The sequence below is a fragment of the Colobus angolensis genome, unplaced genomic scaffold, assembly GCF_000951035.1.
Source record: "Colobus angolensis palliatus isolate OR3802 unplaced genomic scaffold, Cang.pa_1.0 Scaffold179, whole genome shotgun sequence".
Lineage (NCBI taxonomy): Eukaryota > Metazoa > Chordata > Mammalia > Primates > Cercopithecidae > Colobus > Colobus angolensis.
The window spans coordinates 2,571,027-2,584,176 of NW_012114921.1; the positions used below are offsets into that span (position 1 = coordinate 2,571,027).

Genomic DNA, 13,150 nt, shown 5'->3' on the forward strand with positions numbered 1-13,150 from the left:
ATTACAAAATAATATATTCGACCAGGCGTGGTGGCTCACGTCTGTAATCCCAGCACTTTGGAAGGCCAAGGCAGGTGGGTCACAAGGTCAGGAGTTCAAGACCAGCCTGACCAACATGATGAAACCATGTCTCTACTAGTAATACAAAAATTAGCCTGGTGTGGTGGTACGTGCCTGTAACCCCAGCTACTCAGGAGGCTGAGGCAGAAGAATCACTTGAACCAGGGAGGTGGAGGTTGCAGTGAGTCGAGATCATGCCACTCTATTCCAGCTCAGGTGACAGAGCAAGGCTCCATCTCAGAAAACAAAAAACAAAACAAAACAAACAAACAAAATCAATAGATTATACAGGAATTGTGCCTATGGCTTATGTTGTTTTTACTTGAAGCAATTGTTCATGGCATCAGTAAGCTCCTTTATTATTTTTAGAACAGAAACTTATTACAAGAGGAGCAATTTACAGTTCTTCTGTGTGTTGACTAACTAACAAGTCTAGAAATTAGAAAATATGCTAATAAAAATATCAGGGTCATTATATATGGTTTTGGAATCTGGGCCAATCAGTATTGGTGTGATATAAATCAGTTCTTGAACGTCATGATAAAGGAAACTGAAGAAGGTCAATCTAGAATGATACTTGCTGGATGGATTGAAAAAGTGAAGCTTTAACAGCAAGTAGAAAAACTGAAGCATCAGGTATAGTAACTCATCCATTGAGTGAAAGGTTCTTCCCATGTCCTTACTCTCAGAAATGCATTCTGAAATTTGGAAGAAACAAGACATTACACAAGTACATAGCTTCACTACCGAGGGGAAGGGCAAAATGCCATCTTTGATTTCATTCCAGGCTTCAGTCTCTAATTCTGTGGCACGGATAGCTCATGAATTCTTTGTTCCTCTGCCAAGCTCAACAGGGATAAGTAGCCTTGCTCTGGGAATATGAGTTTGATGATTGGGTTGCATGAACCCTGGAAGCCTGGAATATTCATCTGTTTCCATTTGCACATTCTTCTGTCCCTCCTGACTGCAGCACTCCCCAAACCTACATGGAAGAGCTAAAATCAATTCTGGTAAATCTTAGCAACTTCTAGGACACCCTGGTAGATTTCCTCCAGTTTAATATCTAGCATTAACTGGAAGAAACATTTTCTTACCCAGTCACAACATTTGTCAAGAAATAATGCTATGGTTGAATGCTGCACAAAATGATAAGAGATTAACAATAGCACAATACTAGACATTTCTTTTTTGCTATTCCAGTTAATGCCTGATGTAACCTCATGAGGTAGATGTTATACCCCTGACTTTAGAGATAGGAAAACTGAACTTTTGGGAGGTTAAATAACTTACAGTCACATAGTCAAAAAATGGAGATGGCAAGAGTTCAGGTCTAGGTTTTTCTGATTGCAAATACTATATCCTTTCTATTGTTTCACTCTGGTTGGCTTTAAAGGCAAGCTTTATAAATAAACTCATAACAACCTTAAACTTTCAGAGTCTTAGCAAATTATGGTTCAGATGGCAAGAAGGGCATGAATAAAGGTTTTGACATTGAAAAGAATGCTAACGTTGACTAAACACTAATTAGGTGCCAGGTGATTTCACAACAATAACAATTGTGAATGTTACTTTTTGTTTAGGCCACAGATGGGGAAAATGAGGCATAAGATAGCAAATTAACTTGGTAGTGTTCGCTTTTTTGCTTAATGGTATTCTGTCTGTCCCTATATTCATTCTAATATTCGTGCTGCGTGTGTAGAAAAAAGAATGAGAAGACTTGAGCTGGAAAAAAAAAGAATTACAAATCTAAAAGCCACAACAGTTCATAGGGTACATATTGCTAACAGCCTCAAAGGCCAATGTGAAGAGCTTTAATTTTAATTTGTAAATACCTTTTCAAGAAATAAAGGGGTTTGATCTGCCAGAGTAGTTATTTGAGAGTGTAAAATTTATATTGGATTCACTGTCTCCATGAAGTCTGTGAATTTTGTGATTCCATGCTCCTTATTCTACACATTTCTTTGTAGCAGATACTGATGTGTTCAAGAGCTGAATTAAAAGCCACATACCATTCAGAACTATGTACCATAGTACCATAGGAGATAAGATTCTCATTCAACCTGAAGGGTAGTGTGTTTCTGGGACACCTTCTGGTGCAGGCCATGTCTTAGCTATAACTTCAAGATCCAGTCAAAATTAGTAGGGTCCAAGACAGGGGATGGAGAGAAGATGATAAGGAAAGGGAGGAGTGTAAGGAGATAAGATTATTGTTTAGTTACAACTTTACTCATCTATCAATAGGAGCTTTCTGGTCAAAAGAGGGTGGCACCACTTCCATTAAGATAGGCTTTAGAAGGTGGAGTAATTAAGCAAGTCTTATATACAGGCAAAAAAGTAGACAATGGGAAGTCAAAGAGATTTATAATTATTGACTCAAGAGAAAAAAACATGGCAATATTTTCCAAAGTGGGTGATGTATAAGATAATTTATAGAGAATACGTGCTTTTACATGCTCAAATAAATTAGGAAAATTTATAGATAATCAAAATTAAACTGGTTTCTTGACTGTATGCCTTTTTAGAACTTTTATTGCCCTAATACGCATTTTAAATCTCCAAGGGAAAAACATAATATGCAGTGTTTATTAAATTTATTTGATCTCAGATCACTTATTTATTTATTTATTTATGTATTTATTTATTTATTTATTTTTGTGGAGCAACCTAAGGAATTAATGTTCAAAGAGATAGAAATTGGGGAATCACTGATTAAAAGAAAGGTCTTTGATATCTAATGATATTTGGCTAAATCCCAACCCATTAGGAATAACTATAAAATTATGGGACAGTTACTCATACCTTTACCTGATTCCCCAGCTGTTAGAATGACCATGGTACCCCAGATAACTTTTGTGAGGATTAAATGGATATGCAAAAGCTCTCGGCATAATACTTGGCTCAAGGTAAGCACTCAGTACGTGGTTGCTGCTATTACTATTGTTAACATATTTTAAAAAAAGAAACAGAAGCTTATTGTTATATTCAGTGAAGTGACATTAAGGAGAGGGGTAGGAATCTTATAAATATCCATTTTGCAGAGATGCTACACATTATTTTAATGCTAGCAAATTTAAGGTAGAGGAGTGAAGGAAATTGTGTTGAGATTCAGAAGGAAAAAAAAAAAAAAGTCTCCCAATAAGAGACCAGCCAGCAGCTGCTTTCTTACCAGAAGGGCTGAGGTGGTTAAGTAGTGTCCCTATTATTGCAGAACTTAGTGCAGTTGGGGAAAAGACAGTTAGATAATTGAGATGTTATATTTTAATTAAGAACAGGGTGAGTGCCAGAATCCACAACTTTAAGATGTCGTTTCCAAAGGCTGACCAATATCAGCTTATACAAAGTGTGGCAGGAATTACTGGTTTTCTCCTTACTGACACTCTTTCCTCCAATCCACCTCTCCTTGTTTTCCTCACTTGGATTAGATGGCATTGAAGACAGGGCTTTATACCAGGGAATAACTCTTGGATACATTAATTATACTTTATCTTCTTGGAAAAAAAAAAAAGATGGGTAGAGTTTGATGTAGCAAAGATAAAAAATGATGGTTCTATATAGACTATAAAAATTTCTTTATGATTTCTGCATTCATTGCTTCTATAGTATTAAACAAATGAAATCAGTATTCTACCTTTAACGTGTGTTGATTACTAATTTGAAAATTAAAATATTCTAACCTGAAGAGTCTTCAATCCAGGAAATCTATTATCTGTTTAACATTACTATTTACTGGTTCTCTAGTTTCATGGCATTAGCTCTCTGAATTGTTCTCTATTTTTTTTCCTACCTCCATACTTTCAACTGAAAGTCACTGGATTAGTAGGCAATCTTTCTAGGACATACTGTGTAATTTCCAGTCCTATTAGTGCTCATGTGATAACGCTGCAGTGTGTACAAAGCTCTTTCAAACCAGAGGACACACATATTTTTGAGTGTTCGAATCTGTTCCAGGAGCTACCCCAAGAATGCTACATTTATATATCAACTGTTATCAATATAAGTACCTTTTAGATTACTGCTTACTTATTTTAATTTTTTATGCCTAGTTACCATAGTTTCCTTTTTATTATAATAAAGATCACTTCACCTTGGAAAGTTTCTTAGGATAGCCACTCTATGGGCTCAAATCCATTAGTTCTGTTTGCTAATTTGGAAACCGACCAAGTTCTTGGCCATAGTTTGAGCATTAAAAGTGCATCATCTTTGATGAGGAAGATAAAAGTAGTCATTGCTGTGGCTTTATAAAGTTGTTAGACTAGAATATCAAACTGTTTCACAGCTATTCTATTACAATCACAGACTAAAAATATCTTCTTCTTTCCTTCCTCTAAATGTTTTGACAGGCAGTGATGTTTTCACTAATGCACTCTTGTATGATGGCTTTACTTTTACTAGTGTCAGTCTTGGAAATAGAAAAGGAAAATCAGCATATTTCTGTATATATCATATGCCTGTCAACTTTTACACTATGCCTCCTTTATAGACATATAGTTTAAGAATTTTAGAATTCATCTACTTCTGTCACTTAACTTTTTCCTACTCATCACCAAATTAAATTCAAAACCTTTAGTTTGAAATTTCAGCTTATTCACAATGTAGCCCTTCTTCTGCCTTCAATCTCCTCAAATCCCATGCTACAGACAAATGGAATGCCCCCTGTTCTCAATACACACCATTTAGTAACAGCATGCCTTGACAACTGGTCATTTTGGTCTGAAATTCCTTCTACTCCCTTCTTTTGTCTGACTAAAATCCTACTGAGTTTTCTTACTCGAGCTTATATAATAATTTTACCCAAATGAGCTCAATTGTTCCATATTCTATTTCTTTTTCATGTGTGTGTATTTACATACCTGACTCTTCAACTGGACTGTATTTTATTTGAAAATAAAGATCAAATCTTGTCAATTCTTCATGATCCGTCTCTAGTTCTAGGATGGAAATAAAACATTTCCAAACTTAAATCTCAGTTCCAACACTTACTCTATGTGCTTTTGAAAAGGACCACAGAACCTTCTCCTCATCTATAAAACTGAGATAATATCTATATTGCCAAGGAACCCTTTCAAAAAGCAGACTTTCCAGTTCTCTTAGATAAAAAAGACTCATTATTCCCTTATGTGTAGAGATCAACTCTCATCAATTCTATGATGTTCTCTTGGTATAAACCCCAGCTTTGAAAATGCTGTCCTTGGTTCAGACCCTTAAAGAGCTACATAATAACTGTGTTAAGGCTCTGTAATAAATGAACTGATTATCAAATGGATTGGTTAAGTGTGAACTGTCTGGTAGAGATTAATACTTATTAGCAAAACTACTACTAGTAAAACAAAGACATTTTACAGTAATTAATAATTTACTGAAGATATCAATTCGTATCATTATCTAGATTGTTTTTACCATCATACACTAAGATGTTACAATGGATTTAACTTATTTGGATTGATTGTTTTCACGAGAGACAGTACTGTATACTACATAAAATCATGGGTGGCTGAAATTAGGCCTAGGTGTGAATTCTTGCTTAGCCACATTGTAGCTTCATAACTTTAGATAAGTTGCAAAACCCCTGAAACTTCAGTTTTTTCATTTGCAAAATAATAATCCTTATGATTTCTATTTCAGAGTATGTTGTGAGGATTATAAAGAACATATAATTATAGAATTCAGAACAAGTTGAGCACTCAACCCACTGTTAGATTTGCTGTAACAAAACTTCCTTCTCAAGCTCCACATTCATCAACTGAAGTTTGCTTTGCACCAAACCGAAGATATGTATGTATATATACATATATTTTTAAAATAGAAACCTTTATCTTTTTGTTTGTTTGTTTTTTCTTTCTCTATGAAGGATACTATTACACAGAAGGCAAAAGCATAAGATTAGAGTTAGCCCATCCCTTTCCAGACCGTAACTCAAGAGTTGCCAAGATCTGCCAGTTCTCCCTTGGCCAACTCTGCTCCCGCCCAGTTAATCCAGCCTCTGTGAGCAATACCATATCAGGGCCACCTGTCATACCTCACTTCAATTATTCTCACACCATCAGCCTGACACTCTGCATTCTACTCCCTCCCTTTCAAATCAGCTTACATCCTACCATCAATTATATTCTGTTTCACAAACACATTTCTTCCTTTTTTTTTTTTTTGCCTTCTATGTTTTTACTCATTTTGTGCCTGGAGATTTTGATTGTGACCTCCCATCCTCCATGCTGCTTATAAAAAATATTAATTCTTTTGTCTTAAATTTTAATCTTTATTGAGTGTTTGCTTACTTCATGTCAGCAGGTATGCTAGGTACTTTGACAAATGCTATCTAGCATATCTGCTTCTCACAACCACAGAAAACTCATTAGGTGAAAATATTTTTATCCCTTTTTGACCGTGAAGAAATCAAGGCTGCAAGAGGTTAAGCACTTTGCTAACATTCATAATAGCTGTAAAGCTAGGATGAGTTCAGGACATTCTAATTCAAGAGTGCTGTCTCCCAAGCTCTAAGAGAAACTGCTGTTTTGCTCAGGATTCTCTAGAGAAACAGAACCAGTATGAGACACACACATACACACACACACACACACACACACACACACACACACACAGAGAGAGAGAAAAAAAAAGAAGAGAGAGAAATAGTTATTTTTGGAACTATAACAGTTGGCTCACGTGATTACAAAGGCTGAGAAGTCTCATGATCTGACATCTTTAAACTGGAGAACCAGGAAAGCTAGTGGGGTAATTTGTCCTAGTTCAAAGGCCCAAGAACCAAGAAGAAAAATGTTCCAGGATAGGAGGAGATGGATGCACCCACTCAAACAGAAAGGAAATTTGCTCTTCCTCTGCCTTTCTGTTCTATTTAGACCCTCAAAGGATTGGATGCTTCCCAACCTCATTGGTGAGGGAGATCTTCTTTACTTGTTTACCAGTTCAAATTTTAATCTCTTCCACAAACACCCTCACAGACACACACAGGAATAATGTTTTACCAGCTATCTGGACATTCTTTAGTCCAGTCAAGTTGACATTCAAAAGTGACTATTAATACTCCCTTGCCTTGAGTGACTTGCTCAAATTTTCCTTTTCTTGATCTTCTCTGGCAACTTTCCTTTTTTTCTGTCTGTAATCGATTTATGCTGTTTTACAGGACTTGTCATATCTTGTTTTTAGTGCAGCTTTTGCATGTATAGCTAATCTTTTTTACTGTGTTCTTAATTTGATGAAAACTTACACCATTTCCTTTTCAACTTTTATTTCTTGTGGTGTCTTGCACAGTCTTATATAAAACAGGTATTCAGTAAATGTAGAATTGAACTAAAATGAATTAAATTGATTGCATTGATCCAGTGTTCACAGTTATTTAAAAGCAGAACCTAGAGTTGAACTCATTCTCCTAAAGCACACTGTCCTTAAAACCTCATACTGTGCAAAGAAAACAGATGTGGATTTTGATTTTACCTCTGCCACTTAGCAAGACTGTGTCTTTGGGTAAGCCACTTTACCTTTCCTGATACATAAAATGGGAAAATAATACCTATACTGCAGGCATGCAGCGGGAATTAAAATAGAAAGCATATGTAAAGCATTTAGCATATGCTTGACCCCTCCTGGCAAACAATAAATGGTAGTTGCATTCAGTCTCGCCTTTGTATTACATAACAATATAAGAAATAGAAACCACAGCCTTGTTTCCAGTGATTTTCTTTTTTTTTTTTTTGGAAACATTGAAATGAGAATGAGAAACTTTGAGTGAACAAACAGAATTGCTTGTAACTAGAGTGACAGTCAAGTCTTCTGTGAAGCATCAGCAACCTTAGAAAGCTCTCCAGGTATATTGGAAAAATAGTTGAAGCAGTTATAAATTACAACTAAGACTGAAAATCCCCACTTTAGTTTCATTCCAATTAAACTTTAAGTAGTTGGTTGACAGATAATGTTTGGGAAAATTAAATAAATAAATGATAATTAAAAAAAAAAAAAAGCTTCACCCAGAGCAGAACATTAGCGTGAGTCCAAGAGCATTGGGATTCAGATATGTGAGGCTGCCTGTGAAGTGGCCGTCTTAGGAAGGGTGACCCAGAGCAACCCTAACCATGAAAGACAAAGTGGCAAGTAAAACAGGAGATAATATTCAGAGAAGTACATTCACAGAAGAGCCATCCCACTCTGTGTCTTACCCTGGCACTTAAGGCACTTTGGTCTTCTCTATGAAGTAGGTACTCTGGCCTTCTGCCTCCTAAATTTTATGAGAAAGGAAATAGAGCTTCATTTTGTTGGTATAGATCATCTAATCTCTGCTAATAGGATATCCATAAGATGGTTTCAGGTAGGGACTATAAGTTTACATTTTAAACGCATGAACAGTGCACTATGAAACAGAATAAGGCATCAGATGTAACTTAGAAATCTACTAAAGATATATTTATTCAACAGATATTTGTTGTATTCAAGTATCAGAGGAACAGATTCTGACTTATCAGAGGAACAGAGGTCATAGCTATTGAATATATGCCATGTATCAAGAATAATGCTATAAATTTAGATATAGTATTAAAAAAAAGATATGCCATGTTCTCAAATATCTCTTAGTATGTAGGAAACAAAGATAAATGAACAATGACAAATCATTATGAGAAGTCCTCTGCTACAGAAAATTACTAGAATACCATTTTTTTTTTTTACATTATCTTAGGTACTATAGTAAAGTTTCTGTTTTAACCCATTTAATTTTTCCCAAAACTTTATTGGGCAGGTACTATGTTTCCCCTAGTTTAAGATAAGAAATTCAAACAGAGAAGTGAATCAGATTTTGTATAAGCAACAAGATGTCAGAGGTGAAGTTTGAGCCCGGCTTCAAAGTCGGTACTTTTGAATTCCATATATACCATACCCTTAAGATGCTGTTGGAAATTGCGTTGCCAGAGAAAATACAGCACATCAAACTAAATTAAATGCAGATAAACAGTGGATAATTTTTAGCTTATGTATGTTACATGCAATAGGTGGTATATGTTTATATTTTTAAATATTTGATGTTTTGCTAAAACTTAAATTTAATTGTATAGTCTCTAGTTTTATTCGCTGAATCTGGCAACCTTACTTGAATTAAAAAGAAGTCTGGCCATGGCATGGGAGAGACCAAATATAGAGATAAAATGTTTAAGCCACTTTATTTGATTTGAGAGTCATTTTTTTTTCTGGTTTTATTCCTTGGTTGCATTTTACATTTATGCGGTAAAGATCATGTTGCACCACGTTTTGTTATCTGCCTGATTTCATTATTATATCAAAAGCTACTCTTATGCCAGGAAAAGTGTGTAAATAAGAAAGATAATAGAACGAAGATAATAGAGCATGTCTCATTGGCTACTCTAAATTAAATGATGTAATGTAAGTAAAGTCTGGCTGTAGTGTCTAGCATCTGGCAAGTCCCCAGTAAAAGATGATATTGGATATAGCGGAGTTGTTATGTTGGTCATGAATATTAATGTTTTTGCTACTGCTGCTACTTCTATAGTTATTACTGAAATAGTAAAGTGATAGTATTGATTCTCATAATAAAATCCTGATATAGCCAGGGCTGAGAAAATGATGATCATTTTCATAATGAAAAACTTATCAGAGGAACAGAGGTCATAGCTATGACTCAGGTCTTCTTCATCCTAATTCAGCTCTTAGTCTACTTATTATCATAGATCTAGCATATATGGATATAACAGTTAATTTTATGTGTCAACTTGACTGGGCTATCTCTGGGCTATATCTGGATGCCAGATATCTGGTTAAACATTATTTCTGGGTGTGTCTGTGAAGGTTTCTGGAAGAGGCTAGCATTTCAATTGATAGACTGAGTAAAGTCAGTGGCCCTCCCTAATGTGGGTGGGAGTTATCCAACACCTTGAGTGCCTGCATAGAACAGAATTGTGGAAGGTTGAATTAACTCTCTTGAGTGCTTGAGCTGTGACATCAATCTGAAGCTATCTATAGTGGTCCTGTTCTCAGGCCCTCAGACAAACTGAACAAACTAAAATCTATACAACTAGCTCTCTAACTCATAGGGATTTTTGTTTTTGTTTTTGTTTTGTTTTTTTTTGAGATGGAGTCTCACTGTGTTGCCCAGGCTGGAGTGCAGTGGCACAATCTCGGTTCACTGAAAGCTCCGTCTCCCAGGTTCAGGCCATTCTCCTGCCTCAGCCTCCCTAGTAGCTGGGACTACAGGCACCTGCCACCAGGTCTGGCTAATTTTTTTGTGTGTATTTTAGTAGAGATGGGATTTCACCATGTTAGCCAGGATGATCTCAATCTCCTGACCTCGTGATCCTCCCGCCTCGGCCTCCCAAAGTGCTGGGATTACAGGTGTGAGCCACCATGCCCAGCCAACTCTTAGGGCTTTTAATTACACTGCTAGCTTTTCTGCTTCTCCAGCCTTCAGACTGTAGAACTTCTCAGCCTCCATAATCTCATAAGCTTGCATCTTACATTAAATCTATCTATCTATCTATCTATCTATCTATCTATCTATCTATCTATCTACCTACCTACTTGCCTATCAACAAGTAAAAGGTCAAACAAATGAACAAAAGCCAAACTATCTATACATAAATTACACAGGATTTAATATGAATTACTCCTATACTGACAGATTGTTTACTAGTAAAAAACTGGTCAAAGTATAATAAGCCTATTAAATTCAGTTGGTCCTGAAATAATCCATTGTCTCTCAAAAATTCGAAGAGAATGGGAGATAGATATTAAAGTAATCCTGAGAAACATTTTATTAAAATTAGAATGTTTAAGTGAAAATTCACTCATTCAGGGAATATATTTGAACATCTTTCTGTATTAAAAAATTCATTACAAATGGGACCTGTACACAGAACCATCAGTTTGGTTTGTTATCCTTGAGGAGTTTATAGCTGGAGGAATGGAGAAACACGTAAAAGAGAGAATCATGTCACCTGCATGATGTCAAACGCTGCAGCTTTCGAAGTACTCTTTCCTTAACTATCACTATAGTAGTCCCAGCACTCTTAGGTAGTCTAGTTCATCCTTCACATACTTTCTGAGGATCCTGAGACATTTGCACATTTTCTCTTCCAGAAACTCAACATCCCAATAATACTAAAATACATGCAGCCCCCTGGCAAAACAAATGACATGCCTCAGAGCCTTTGCTTATACTGTTTTGTCTGTCTAGAAAGCTCTGTCCACTCCACTACTTGGCTAACTTTGTCAATAAAGTCTTATTCAAGCTATTTCCTTTTCTTAGCCTATTCAGTCATTGCTGTCATGATTGATTTTTAATTATTATTTATCAGATAATATATATTAAAAAGTAGCATAAAACAGGAGGAAGGATATTGATTGGCTTAAGCGTTTACTCATCAGTGTGCCTATCCAGGTGATGCTAACTACTATGTAGGTTCCCTAAGCCTAAGTTTTCTTATCAGTAATTTAAAAAGATATAATAATATATTAATATAATTATTATGAAATCAAATTAGAAAACCAGAAATGCTCTCATGAGGTGTTTAGTACAGATTAATTCAATAAACAATAAGTATTATAATTTATTTTATTAATGAAGTCTAGTGAGGAAGCTGATTGAAATTTATAAAATTTTGAATAGGCTGAATTTTACGCAAAATAATTTTGTAACATTCATATAAGGCATAGAAATTCTTCTGAAATTGGCCAACAATCTAATGGTAGCTCTTTCTACAGAATAAACAAAATTCGGTTGTATTGTTCTAGTAATCTATTGCTCTGAAGCAAACCATCTCAGAACTTACTTGCTTTAGACAATACCTGTCATTTATCTGCTTACAAATAGAGTTTGGCTGAGACAGGCCTTCTTGGATCCACCAGACATCCAGGGAGGCATACAACAGGGACTTGCAGGAATCACTTCCAATGTGGCTCAGCCACATGGCCAGCAGTGCAGACACGACCAGCTGTTTCTCTCCACATGGGTTTCTTCAAGGACTTATTGGGCTTCTTCATAACTTGCCAGCTGGATTTTGTGAGTACGCCTCTTAAGAGACAAAAATGGAGGCTGCCAGTTTAATAAAACCTGTGCCAGAAACTGGTACAGCATCACTTCCTCCACACTCTTTCCGTCAAGCACTCATAGGGTCCAGGTTCAAGAAGAAAAACATAAACCCTACCTTTTGATAGAAAAAATTTTCACTTGAAAGCTTTGGGAGTATTTTTTAAAAGTACTACATCTCCCAAACCTCCTGGCAGTCAATGCCAGAGCCAGGATTTAACTGCAGGCTTATTTGATGCCAAAGCCCATTTTACAAAGACTATAAACAGACCTAAGGAGAAATATAGTAGGTTTAAGAAATTTCCCATGGGGAAATGAAAACTCTGAATCCAAAGTCCTTAAATTAGCTACTACACCATGGTTCACGAGATGAAATGGACGGGTGCATGGCAGTGCATTTTTACATTGTGATGCTTTCTATCAATAAACTGTTTGTAAACAGAAATAAATTTTGATGTAGTCTTGTGGTTTTAGCAGTATGGGCTAGACTACTACTATGAACTAGAGAAGTAGTTCCTTTGTGGTTAGATTGGTCATATGACTGAATTGTAGCTAATAGAATATGATCAGAAGTGATATACAAAACTTATAGGCATGAACGTAAAACATTTCCACATATTCCTCTATGGGTTTTGCTCCTTTCAACTTGGGAAAGGAGATGATCTCAAGGGCAACCTTGGGAACTGTGAACTGAGGATGCCAGAGCTGTCATAGTCTTGAGAAATAATCAAATGGTGAAAATAATAACTGAGGAGGAGCTAAATGATATTCAGGTTAAATCAATTCAGAAGCATCTGTTTCTTTGCAAGCAACGAGTCTTTTGAATATATACATGTTACTTGGATTTCGACTTCATCGGGGTGTACTCTTTCTGCAATTATAGCACATAGCTTCTCAGTTAAATTGGACTTTTCAGTGCTAGGTCATTGATATGATTTGACTGTGTCTCCACCCAAATCTCAACTTGAATTATAATAACTCTCACGTGTCAAGGGTGAGGCCAGGTGGAGATAATCGAATCATGGGGGCAGTTTTGCCCATATTGTACTT

General features: G+C 35.9%; 1 long non-coding RNA gene across 1 annotated transcript; it reads left to right on the plus strand.

The window, feature by feature from the left end:
- Positions 1–608: 608 nt before the first annotated feature.
- On the plus strand, positions 609–12,538 carry LOC105509608. Its single transcript, XR_001001457.1, has 3 exons — positions 609–1,453; positions 2,878–2,963; positions 11,920–12,538. It is a non-coding gene; the product is annotated as an uncharacterized LOC105509608 (long non-coding RNA).
- Positions 12,539–13,150: the final 612 nt, after the last annotated feature.